Genomic DNA, 10,727 nt, shown 5'->3' on the forward strand with positions numbered 1-10,727 from the left:
GGTGACCTCTGAGCAAACTCCGGCTCCCATCATCGCTATTGTACTTTAACATATCAAAATCATGCCTGCCAGCTCATGGCAGTTTATAGCTACTGTGACAGCCCAGGGGCTGGAGCGACAGCGCAGCAGTAGGGCGTTTGCCTCGCATGCAGCCGACCTGAATTCGATTCCTCTGCCCCTCTCGGAGAGCCCGGCAAGCTACCGAGAGTATCTCGCCCGCACGGCAGAGCCTGGCAAGCTACCCGTGGCATATTCAATATGCCAGAAACAGTAACAAGTCTCACAATGGAGATGTTATTGGTGCCCGCTCGAGTAAATCGATGAGCAGTGGGATGACAGTGACAGTGACAATCCAGGAAAGGCCCTCAGATCCCAGCTATTTGGGAGGAGGAAAGGGAGGATTAGGAGAGGTGGGAAGTCTGAAATCCACAACAGGAGGTTAAGTCAAGGCAGACTTGGTGCACCCCTGGACACCCATACACCACCACCTGTTGGGGAAGAGTTTTTCCCCAACGGTGCCAGGACACGTTGCGTACCAGGGTCTGGACACACGTGGGACGAAGGATGAAGGGCGCGCAGAGAACACACCCTTCGGGAGCAGCTGATGGCTATTCACTTTATTGCCAAGTTCACTCATGTTTTACAGAGGGTCTCGGCTTTACAGCCCAGTCCAACCACATAAAGGCTGGCGCTATTGCCTCTCACCAACTTTGCTTTGCCCCGTCCAACTCCAGCTAAGGCGAGCTGCTGTGGTTAGGGTGACTTACCAAGCACACGTGACAGTTTCTGTGTCCTGGGCTCAGGTGACGAGGAGGTCGAGTGAGGTTCAAGGCCGGACACCTGGTGCTGACACCCTGTTCTTGCCAACTGTGCCCAGATACTCCCTGCTGGGACGCTTTGCAGGGTCGGGTCTCGCCTGCTCAGTGCCTATAGCCATGCTTCACAACATGCACCCCGACATCTGAGGCAATGTCTTTGCTACTTTCCTTTCCTTCAGTCAATGCTTTTCCTTGGGGCAGTGCACACGCATCAGGCGTGAGTGTGGTCGTCATTCACTCTCCTCGTCCCTCTCAGGCTTTATCACTACCTCTTGCTTCTGTGTCCTTCTGGACTGCGGCCAAGTGGGGAAATCGTCCTTTTCATAATAACCCCAAGGTCAGGAGAGTCCCCTGGGTAAGGTTAGCTAATTTGGACAATCAGGGCTGCAGATGTGCACCCAGGCAATAAGAGGAGATTATCATGTCTTTAATATCTCGTTTAGACAACGTGGGCTGCAAATGTGCAGCTGGGCAGGATAGGAGATTGCCTTGACTTCAGTGCTACATACTAAAGGGTATGCTGACTTTCTCACGGCATAGTCACAGCTATATAAATAGTCCAGTCTTTGCTCCTAATGTACCTTTTAGTTCTGATGTACCTGCAAAGTGTCCTAATGAACCCTTAAACATAAGCAGTGCGCACGTGTCAGGGGTAGCCCTGCATCCCTTGGTTCACTGCTGGGGAGGCGAGCTTGAAATCTGGATACGCGCCCGCTGTCTGTCTCATTCTTTGCAACTGACTCTGCTGGACAGAGGTCAAAGGTGCCAATTGGATTTGCTTTATTGTGGTAAATCGCCACAAGGCAAGACTTCTCACCTTCACTAAGTCGTTCTGGACAGAGATTTCCTCTGTCCAGGTGCCTCCAGATCTTCCATCCATCCGCTTTGAGGTCATTTAAAAAATTCTCCCACAAGCAAGGGGCATGGTTATCTTTGGGCCCAGAGTTTCAGTGACTCTAACCTTGGGGTTAAATGAAATCTGTGTCAAAGCAATGAACTATCCACCTCCTCTGGAACATTTAAAATCCCAGCTGCCTTCCCAGTTTCACGAAAAAAGAAAAAAATTGAAGACAAGCCACCTTTTATGCAGAGCATGTACTTTCACCGCGACAGCCTTTGGCGAGTGGGATCTTGTTATAAGGAGTTTGAGGTTTGCATTTCCACCTTGGCACAATCTCATCTTGCCTCAGGCCTGGAAGTCCTGGGCTAGACCTAGCTCTCCCGTCCAAATGCTCAGGGTATAATTGACAGAATTTGCAAAGGCTGAATGACTTGAGGGAATTGGAAACTGAGAAGAGCCGGGCTGTGCTGGAGGTGGTGTGAAGACGCCCCCGTGGAAAACCATCTCCCCAATAAGCAGACACGGTCTGCAGATGGAAATGAAGCTTTCAGTGCGGTGCTCAGGAGAATTGTAATCTGGGAGTCACGGACCGGGCCAAGCTCTGCAAATGGAACGGAAAAAAAAAAAAAAGAAATACAGACCTTATGGAGGTGAAGGCAAAATAATATGCCTCCCTGAGTAAAATCAGAAACTTCTTTAAAGAGGGCCAGGGGAAGCCTGCATTCGAAGGGGCGCCTGCCTGCCAGGATGGTGATGGAACGTTCCTTTGGGAGTCCAGGGTGGAGAGCGCCTGTGGCTTCCTGAGGGATGTCTGGACGAACGAGCTGATGGATGTGGCTGTCACTCCGGGTCACACACACTGAGGTGTAGGAGACGTACACGCACCCCAGAGACCTGGCCTCCCCCCACCCCGCGCCCTCCATTGCATGCTTTTAAAAATCTAAATCTCCGAATCTATAACCTAAATCTCTGAATCTATAACTTATGAGTCTTAAAGATCCTTGAAAGAACAAATGATTCCCGAAAGGATGGAATCTGTATTCTAGGCTTGAAGGACCAATTTCTGCAAGGAAAGGAGAGGCGGGACGGCTAACGGGCCTCAGGCTTCGCGGCAGCAGCGCTCAGCTCTGCTTTGCCTTCTGCAGCCCCAGTGAGGATCCGCCCGCAGACGTGTGGCGGTACATCTCCGGCTTCCCGAGTGACCTGGAGGCCCTGGCGATCAGGTCCCCCCTGGCCTGGATCCAATGTGGTCTCTAACTGTGGCCGGTTTCTTGCTGGTTCTGCAAGGAAGGGAATATCTTCTTTTTTTTTTTTTTCATAAAATGTAAGAGGTGAAGGAAGAGGCTGGAGTCTCTCTAGGTAGAAAACAAGGGGAATCTGCTTCAACAGGACTCTGCCTTTTTCAGCGTGTAAAGTGTTTTCTGCAAAACAGGGATTTTAATATTTGATGTATTTTGGAGAGAATGTTGCGTGGCAGCAACCCTAAGTGGCTGGGCTCAACTTAAAAGCAGGCAGACATAGTTCTGAAGCAGAGCCAGGAAAGCCTGAAGCTCTCTGTTTTGTGCTCTGACTGTATGCTGCAATCGTCAGAAGGGTTCTTCCTCCGGTCTTTATGTTGCTCCAGACTTATAAGACTGCTCCTTTTTTTGGACCAAAAAATCTGGTCAGTTTATATTCTTTAAGCAGCGAAATAAATAAATGGATAAAGTCAGGGTTATTGCTGAGTAAAATACAAACCTGTCTCCCAAATGTGCATTTAAATTTGAATAAACCTATTATGTTTGTCTTCCTACATTGTAATCAGCGATAGATGGCAAAGGCATTTGGGGAGCTCTGGGGGATTGTGACACGGGGCTCATTCCAACTGGAGCTGTGGCCGTGCCTCTGCCCATCATCAGGGGATGTCTGCAGGTTTCTGAATCACCGAGATGAAGGTAGGTTTCCTCAGATACATACGATGCTTTTGACTGCCGAAGTTCAGGAGTCTGAATTTGCAGTGATAAAATAAGGCTTTAAAATTTGTTTACGGGCATCTCCTTCAGTATTTCTGAAGTATGTGTGTGCATATGCGTGCATGCATAAGTATGCCAGTGTGTGTCTGTGAGTGAAATCCAGCCATTCTTCCACTGTGGAGAGCTTGGCTTTGGGTTACCTACTTACACTGTGGGTTGCTTCTGTGGGGACATCTGTGATCTGTGTGTCCCTGTCTCCCAGGTCAGATACGAAGGCAGCTCTGTCAACTAAAGCTGTAGTTTCTGGCTTTTTTCTGCCTCTCCCTTCCAAATCAGAGGAGGACTCCCCCTTGCCTGGCGCAGCGACCTTCTCTTGCTCTTGCACTGTCCTGTTCTATTCCTTTCCTCTCTTTCTAATTGAAGGAACATGCTAGTCACCGGCTGGCTTAGAGCGGGAACAGCTTCCCCATCCCTGGAGTCATTACTGTCTTTAATTAAGCCATAAGACATTGCTGACAGCAAGTCATCATCTCTTTTTGATTTGCCCAAAGTGTGTTTGGCTCAGAATAAAATGCAGATGAAGGTACAGTGCTTTCCCCCACAGGAGGGAGATAGAGAATATTGCCGGGCTGTGTAGGATCCAGGGAAGGAGGCGGTTGGAAGATTTGTGTCGCACTTTGCTCCACCTGGCAGGAAGAGGGAATGATGGCGATTTTGGCTGCAGGTGAGGTTTTTCCTGCAGGTATCTTTGGTTTTGGGCAGAGATAGAGACCAGGTAATGGAGGGTTCTAGTAAAGAATTAGAATATCTCAGGATTTTTTTTCATCCTTTGTTTCCAACTAGATCAGGAAAAAAGGGAATTGTCTCCAGTGTACCTGATAACTCCCCAGATGCTATGTTTTCCAAACAGTCACTATTTAGTCAAACTTCGCACTTTACATGGAACCCATTTTAATTTACCTGCCCACTGGTCTTGATCGGCCACCCATGGACCTACCCCATGCCAGCACACTCTTGACTAAGGGCCCATGTTTCTTTTTTCTCGAGTTCTTTTATACACTTTTTCGGACCACTTTTTGGTAGCATCTTGTTTTATTGCCATCACATTGCTCTGTCTCATCATATGCTTCTCATGTGACAAATTTATGGAAAGTATTATCTTTTCAAATATGGAGAGCACTGATTTGATAAATCTTTTGCAAACTGCTAAATCTATAAGATTTTATAATAAATGAATAATTGGTCTCTACCCTTATGGTGAGCACAGAGAAGCATCTCATTGTGATTCTGTTCACTTGTCCTATCTCTCAACATTGGGCCTCATTTCTATCTTTGTCTCCTGTAGTGTCAGTGTTGATTCTCTTACCTGTAACTTAAATCATCCAGTACCAATTTAAAGGACTGGTAGTCATGAAGACTACCACCAATATCAAGTATAGGTTTGTCTGGGCAACTCGACTTGGTAACTCAGAAAATGAAGTCAGAAGGCAGCTAGAAAGAATGAAGGTGGGAGAGATAGTACAGGGTAAGCTTGTCTGTTTGATTCCCACCGCCATATAAGGACTCAAGAGCACCACCAGGAGTTAAGTCCTAAAGCACAACCAAGTGTGCCATCAAATCAAATAATGACATTTTAAAACATGAAGCGTCCAGTGTGTGTCAATTGCTCTAGAGTGATTCCAGTTGTTCCTTCCAACACTTAGTCACAGATCTCAGATGCCTCTGATAAGATGCAGCAGTTGTAGTTTCTCCCAGGGCTGTGTGGGAGCAGAGATAAGATCAGAAACTGCCAATTATGAATAATCAAGATTTAGTGCTGGAGGGCAGGTGGAGGGGAAATCATGAATTAAGGATAATAAATACTCAGTAGTGAGCCATTCCATAAAACTCGTGTTAGGGCACCCATTCCCCTGCAGTGCAGAGAAGTGCAAGATTAATCTCAGGACAGGACACAATCGAGAAGAGTGTGGTGAACAAGAAGCAAGTGTGAAGTGTGCGGTGTGGTCCTGTCCCCGCCCAGGCGCACTGATGGGCCCGTGCTGCCCTCTTCCCCTCCCTCTGCCTGCCACATGCTTCGCTTGAATCCATGGATCACATCACTGCTTCACATCACTCAAGGTAGCACTGTAGCACTGTCGTCCCGTTGTTCATCGATTTGCTCAGCGGGCACCAGTAACGTCTCCAATGTGGAAACTTGTTGTTACTGTTTCTGGCATATCGAATACGCCACGGGCAGCTTGCCAGGCTCTGCCATGCGAGTGAGATACTCTTGGTAGATTGAGGAATGGAAGAATTGAACCCGGGTCGGCCGCATGCAAGGTAAACTCCTTACCCTCTGTGCTATTGCTCCAGCCCGTCCTTCAAGGTATCCCTGCTAAGTGCATCTTCAGCCACTCAGTGTCAGGCTTCCACAGCTAGAGTCCAGGGCCCTTCAGAGATCTGGCGAGCTGGGAACCAGCCCATTCTAATCACACAATAACTAAGTCACAGACATTGATTTGCTTTCCCACTGCACCTACTTTTGTTTTTTTGGGACAGACTGGGCAGTGCTCAGGGGTCACTCCTGGCAGGCTCTAGGCATTGTGAGAACTGAGCACTGAATCTGAGTCAGCCATGTGCAAGCCAGTGGCTCCCCCCGACTCTCTTCCAGCCTCTCTAGGGCATCTAAAAGTTGTGTTTACAGAATGGTCGCTCTCCTAGGTGGGATGTAAAGAAACAAGTGAGAGGAGTAATAAATGCCCAAAGGCAACAGAAACTGAGAACTGATCTTTAGTAGGAAGCTTACCACAGGGGAGTGAAGGTGAGGAATAAGACATATGGCAGGGAGGGACAGGGACACTGGGACAAATGGGGGAAGCAGACAGTTTAGAGGAGGGCACTGTGCCGGAATATGTCACACACAGAACCCTCTCATTAACCGCAAATAAAAGTCATGTGCACTAGAGTTTATTAAATATGCCATTGGATTATGCCAAAGAATACAATGTGGATGCCTTAAGGAAATGTGACACTGAGGTGTGATATGGGCATTGGGAAAATGACGCCATCGGTACAGGCTCCTACCAAAGCTTCAATTCTCACGACAGAAACCAGCACATTAAGGCTGCAAAGTGCAAAAAAGTGAAGCAGCCTAAAACGAGGGCAAACTGCACCTGTGGCTTCCCGAGGCCTTTCTAGATGTTTCCTAGACCACTGTCCAGGATTGCTCCCTCATCTGCCAGGAAGGACACCAGGCCCGGGCAGAACCCCACCCCACGCAGGTCTGAAGGGAGAGGGGGACAAGGGAGTGTCTGTCCAAGGAACTTCTTGATTGTTCTGCCGATTTTGACTTTGGGTCATTCTCTCCAGAAGGGCTCAGCGAGACTGCCGGGAGGTGGAAGGAAGCCAAGTCTCACCCATGCACTGAACACACAGCTGGACCCCAGCCCGGAGCAGTCCCCCCCGCCGAGACATCACAGCCCCTTCTGCAACTCTTGGGGCCTGCAGACCCCTCCCCACCACCTGTCTGACTGTGGCTCTAAGACTTCCTGTTGCCCCTGCATGCTTTTCTGCCAGTGCTACTTCCTGTCACCCTGTGTCCTCCTCTGTCAGTGCTACTTCTTGTTGTCCCCCCGACCCCCCTGCCCTCCTCTGCTAGAGCTGCCACGCAGGTGGATAAACTCCTGAGCTCCAGGGGTCTTGAGAACTGCATGAATTGCTTGAGGTTTGCACACAAAACCCAGAGGATTGAGGACTGAAAATTGTTGTAGAGTTTAAGTAGATGAATCCAGGTCTCGTCCCCATGTCAAGCGTCTCCTTTTGCCTGAATTCTTTCCTCCTGTCCCTTGACTCCTGGTTTCGAGTGTGGCATCCTGGTTGTGTATGGCATCTGGGGGGAGAGGGGGGCGCTGACAGAGGCTGTCTGTCTGCCTCCAGTTTGCAGGGACCTGGTCTTGCACTACACTGTTCTCTGTCCACTGTCCACGTTCCTGCTCTGGTTCTGCAGCTGGAGCCCTGCAGGTCACTGTGTCCCCGGGCTGGGGGCCGCTGCTCTGTAACCTGTCACTGGCCACTGTGGAGTTGCATCCTGGAGGCTCCTGGTCCCTCAGCTTTCCTTAGTCTCTCGCCACAGCAACACGTGGGTGAGAAAACCTGCTGTTCCGTGGTCTATCTGGGCCCAGGGGAGAGTGAAAACACGTTGGCTGGGGGCTCCCTTTTATCTCCTACTCTCTCCCACTACAGCATCCAATTATTATTTATCTTTTTTTCCGCCCAGTTACCTATCTTGACTGGATACCTGTCTGGATACCTGGGACCGCAGGAACAGGGCTGTGGGGCACCAGGTCACTTTAAATTCCCGCCCACGAAGAGATAGCCAATCAGAGTGGAGAATGGGATGGCTGGGGGTGGGCTTTGACAGCAGCCGCCAGCCCCACTCTCTCTGAGCTACTCTCTCCTCTCTGCCCCGGCCCAGACAGGGGCCAGTACAGGTGGGTCACTCAGGGCCACGCAGGCAGCATCCACACAGGGCGCAGAGGCCCGGGAAAGCTCAGGTTCGGGCAGGGCTCGGATGCCCAGGTGGTGACAAGGTGCTGAGCACAGGAGTCCCACCCAGGAGCGTGTGGCTGTGGCCAGAGAGTAGGAACACTGGGACAGGGTGGCAGGAACTGCTGGGGTAGAGTTGACAGGCCCAGCGACAGGGACAGAACTCAGGGATCTTGTGCACGTGCTTATGGCCATGACCGGAGCCTGGAGACCATGGCCAGGATAGAGAGAGAGGCGCAGGGACAGGGCCTGGCCGTCACTCACGGGAGGTGAGCAGACTGCATAGATGGGGAAGTCGGTCACGGGTGGGGCAGCATAAGGGCCAGGACCAGTGAGGTCATTCACAGGTACAGGAGAGTCCTGCACACATGGGGAGGGGCCCGGACCCATCTGCTTTATCTATACAAAAGAATAAACTAATTTTCAATCATTCAAACTTTGTATGCGAATCTTTTGTGCGGTTCTCACAAACCCACCAGCACAGGAAAATCCGTTTTTGCACAAATAACTTTACTGCCAGCGAGATTTAAAATGATCAGTTAAATGAACAACTAGTTTACCCGGTGCCTCTCTCCTATCCCCACTGTTCAACCAGCAGTTTCATTCTCTTTTTCCTTCTTCCAATGTTCATTTAGGCACTGTGACTTAGAAAGCTGTCGGTAATAATGTCAGGCATCCGGTGTTCCAGCTCCAACCCCAGCCCCAGTGGCAGAGTCCCCCTACCAGTGGGGCTCCCACCCCAGCCTGTCTTCTTCCTGCTTGTAGCGGTGTCTCAGATCCCTGCTGAGTCCAAGGCCCCGTCCCCTGTCCCTGTGTTCCCTCCACAGCCCCTCCTTTTATCCCCCAACTCCGTCTCCTCCTCTTGCCTCTCATTTCTATACTCCAGGTCCGAGGGTTCTTGCACCTGTAGTTCCCTTGTCCTGTTCTTCTCTATGCCACCGAGAAGTGAGAGCGTCTTGTGCTTGGTCTCACCTAATGCGGTATCTTCCAGTTCCATCCAAGTTGCTGCAGGTCGCGTGCCGCCAGCACCTGCTCCTGCCTAGCCCCATCCTTTCTCCATTTGTTTGCGGCACCGTGTGAGTATCCCCCATCCTGGGCCTCTCAGACAGAGCTGCAGCCTCTCCCTTTCCCGACACTCACCTGCTCAGCTGGAGCTGGTTTGCACTGGGCGGCAGCCTTCCTGAGTGCAGATCTGGGAAAGGATGCCCACCGGCAATCTCCAGGAAGCTTCGGAACCTCTTGCTTTGGGTAACGCTGCTCAGCTGCTAAGGGGAGCGGCCTCACATGTGGACACCTGGTGGTATCCACGCTCTCTGCTGGGAGAAGTGTGTGCGCCTTCCTGCAGCTGGGGTCAGGTGAGGCCACGTTTCTCAGGCTCTAGCAGTGTCACAGCCCAGCTCCGCGGGTTCTGCAAACACGCTCCCTGCAGAGCAAAGAGGCCAAGGGAAGCTTTTTGAGCTCACTCCCGTGGCATCCCCAATGTGGATCATAAACCTGCCGACACCCCATGTTGCCAGCCCAGTCACCCCGGAAATGAACTAGCAAAGTTCCTGTAATTGACCCAAGAAACTCAGACTCTTCAGGAAGAGCTGGGGGGAGGCTAGCCTCGAGGAGCGCCGTGGCGTGGGGGCTGGGTGCGGGGAGCCGCCAGACCACTGACCTTGAGCGGCCGTGGCTGAATGGCATTCGCCTCCCTGGGCCCACTTCACACATCTGTCAACTCTGCCTTGTCGTCTCTGGGGGGGGGCTGAGAATTAATTAATAAGCGACTGTAAATTACTTGGCAGTCCGGAGAGGGCCAGCGTTCTCGGAGTGCAAGGAATTGTGATTAGCGAGCAATTCAGTGGGCTCGGAAGCCGTAATGACTTCGGGGAGCTGCGGGGACACCTGCTGTGGTCTTTCCAGAGCCGGATGGTGCTGGATGTCCCCTGCTCCCAACTTGTCAGACGAGGCTCCCCGCTCCAGGCCTACCTACAGTGGAGGAGACATTTCAGCCTCTTAGAGGTTAGGATTGGGGCTTTCTTGGGGTGCTAGGAGTCGACTGGGAAGGGCAATGTTTCAGGGGACGATTCTCGGGGGCCCTGTGGGAGTGACTGAGAGTCAGGGGCGCCTCTCACTGCACCCTCTCCTGGAGAGGACCCCCGACCTCTTTCCCAGAGTTACTGGATAAATCTTCTAGATGTTCACAAAATGTAGCAATATTTTCACTTTGTGTCCTTCCTCTTCCTTCATAAGAACAGGACTTTGGGACGACTCTCATGAGTGGATGAGGCTGTTTCTCTAGGGTCAGGGCTGGGGGCTCCTGACTTGCTATATAAAGCCAATAGAGGTGCTAGAAAGTGCTAGAATGCGATGCATCAGGTGCAGGGGCCCTGGTCGCAATGCCTGGCACTGCCGGTCCCCCAAAACCAAACTCCCTTTTGGGCCAGCGAGTGAGCACAGCAGGGGAAGCACCAGCCTTGAATGCAGCCAACTGGGATCCAGTCCCAGATGGCCCCCAGCTCTGTCAGGAGTGATTCCTGAACACCCCTGGGTGTGGCTTACAAAGCCACAAAGCTTACACCAAAAAAAAAAAAAGCCACAAAATTTATC

General features: G+C 51.1%; 1 long non-coding RNA gene across 1 annotated transcript; it reads left to right on the forward strand.

Annotated features, from left to right (window-relative positions):
* The first annotated feature begins 3,190 nt into the window (after window positions 1-3,190).
* LOC129404794 (uncharacterized) lies at window positions 3,191-7,376 on the forward strand. The gene is made up of 3 exons (XR_008630121.1): window positions 3,191-3,322; window positions 3,464-3,593; window positions 6,960-7,376. It is a non-coding gene; the product is annotated as an uncharacterized LOC129404794 (long non-coding RNA).
* Window positions 7,377-10,727: the final 3,351 nt, after the last annotated feature.

The sequence above is a fragment of the Sorex araneus genome, chromosome 5 (genome assembly GCF_027595985.1).
Source record: "Sorex araneus isolate mSorAra2 chromosome 5, mSorAra2.pri, whole genome shotgun sequence".
Lineage (NCBI taxonomy): Eukaryota > Metazoa > Chordata > Mammalia > Eulipotyphla > Soricidae > Sorex > Sorex araneus.